The sequence below is a fragment of the Gastrolobium bilobum genome, unplaced genomic scaffold (genome assembly GCF_033153095.1).
Source record: "Gastrolobium bilobum isolate Gb01-03AN ecotype WA unplaced genomic scaffold, APGP_CSIRO_Gbil_v1 utg15086, whole genome shotgun sequence".
In the NCBI taxonomy this organism is placed as follows: Eukaryota; Viridiplantae; Streptophyta; class Magnoliopsida; order Fabales; family Fabaceae; genus Gastrolobium; species Gastrolobium bilobum.
Window position 1 is genome coordinate 239,042 of NW_026897226.1, and position 2,102 is coordinate 241,143.

At 39.0% G+C, this 2,102-nt stretch overlaps 1 non-coding gene across 1 annotated transcript; it reads right to left on the bottom strand.

The window, feature by feature from the left end:
• Positions 1–1,383: 1,383 nt before the first annotated feature.
• Positions 1,384–1,490, bottom strand: LOC133304991 (small nucleolar RNA R71). The gene has a single exon (XR_009750704.1). It is a non-coding gene; the product is annotated as a small nucleolar RNA R71 (small nucleolar RNA).
• Positions 1,491–2,102: the final 612 nt, after the last annotated feature.

A 2,102-nucleotide genomic window follows, 5' to 3' on the forward strand; every position in this document is an offset into this window, starting at 1 on the left:
GGTTTTAGGCTTAATTATACTTAAAATATATCATGAATTGCATGGAAATTAGGGATTTATACCGTGAAGTCACAATAATTGAATATCTTGCTAACATGTTGTCATATTTCTTATTTCAAAGGATTTTTGACATCTATTATGGCCCTTTGGAACCAAAAGAAAGCAACAAGAGGAGTTGAAGCCTCAAGGAAGCAAGATTCCAAGCATCTGCAAGCTGGAGGAGGACGTTTTGGTGTCCAAGAAGAACATTTAAACGCTCTAAATGAAGAAAAGCACAATAACTCCCTGGACCCGAGCATTTTGGCGGCCAAACAGAGCGCCAAAACGCTCCAGAAGCAACCAGAAACCCTAACTACGCTTGTTTTAAATTCTTTAATCAATCATCATCATTTTTTTTCAATTGTCTTTTTAATTCTGAAATTTCTTTAATTGCATGTCCTGAATTGTTTTTATTTTTTTATGTTCTTCAATTACAATTCTCTCCAATCCAACTTTTGATTGTCCAACTAAAACGCGATTAGCGAACTAGTGCTTGAAATTCTGATCCTCGTGGGAACGATCTCGTACTCAGTACACTTTATTACTTTTACGACCGGTGCACTTGCCGAGTCACAACAAGTTTTTGGCGCTGTTGCCGGGGATCGAATTCTTCAACATTAGAAGTAACTAATTACCTTTTAGATTGGACATTTTGAATTTTCTGCACTTTAAACATTCTTCAAAAATATTTTCTGCATTAAAATTCTGCATCAATTTTCTGCATATTTTAATTTTCTGCATTCTTTTTCAATTTTCAATTTTCTGTTTTTTTTTATTCCTATTTTTCTGCACATCTTTTCAATCTTAGTTTATGCAAGGTACTCTTAACCCGCGAATCTTGCAGTTTGATCCTGAGATAGAAAAGCAGAAAGGAAACTTAGAAAGGACGCAAAAGCAAAGAAGGCGAAGGAAGCAAAAGAAACCTCAAGTTCAACAGAACCTAAGGAGGAACCGATGGCAGAAAACAATCAACTCGCTCCAAGGACATTGGGGGATTATATGACTCCAACCCGAGTTCCACAGACGGCGAACATTGTTAGACCGACCATAGAAGCTAACAACTTCGAGCTGAAGCCGGCGCTGCTGCAACTGATGCAGAAAGATAAGTTCGCTGGAGGAAGCACAGAGAACCCCTATAGTCATCTTGATGATTTCCTACTTTAGTTTGATACATTAAAAGTGAATGGAGTTTCTCGTGACGCTATCTTGCTCAGACTATTTCCATGCTCACTGAAGGATGATGCAAGAGCTTGGCTGCAGTCTCAACCTGAAGGAAGCATAACCAGTTGGGATGACTTAGTAAGGAAATTCCTGGCCAGATTTTTCTCAACTTTAAAGATGGCAAGATTCAAAGCGGAAATCACCTCTTTTGAACAAAAAGAAAGCGAATCTCTGTACGAGGCTTGGGAATGATTCAAAGGATTACTCAGGAAGTGTCCTCAACATGGAATTGAAGCATGAGAGAAAGCAAAAATCTTTTTCCAAAGAATGACACCCAACACAAGAACACTGGTAAATGCTGCTGCAGAGGGCTTCTTGAAAACAAAAACTCCAGAGGAAGCACTAGAATTGTTGGAATCCTTAGCTTCTCAAGAATTTGACAATGCCCCAGTTGCACAAAGGAGAGCAGGAATCATGAAGCTAGACAGCCATGATGCAATCTTAGCCCAAAGTGAACAAATGCTGCAAATGCACAAGAAACAACAAGAACAATTAGATGCTCTTACTAAACAATTTAATCATTCCCAAGTTTCTTCTGTTAGTAATTCTCAAATTAAATATGGTATTTGTGCAAAGGCTCATGCGACGGAAGATTGAGACTACATGAGAACAACTGAAAAGCCATCAGCAGAGGCCAATGGAATCTGGTACGATCAGAGGAATCAGAATCAACATCCATGGTTGAGTTACAAATCCAACCATCAGCTCAATCCTCCCCTTCGAGTGCAACGACATACCCCACAACAAAGTAACACTTCTGAGTGGGAGAAAGCTTTTGCACAGCTGTGCAAGACCACTTCTGATTATATTCAAGGTGCAAATACTTTCAGAGAAGACACATC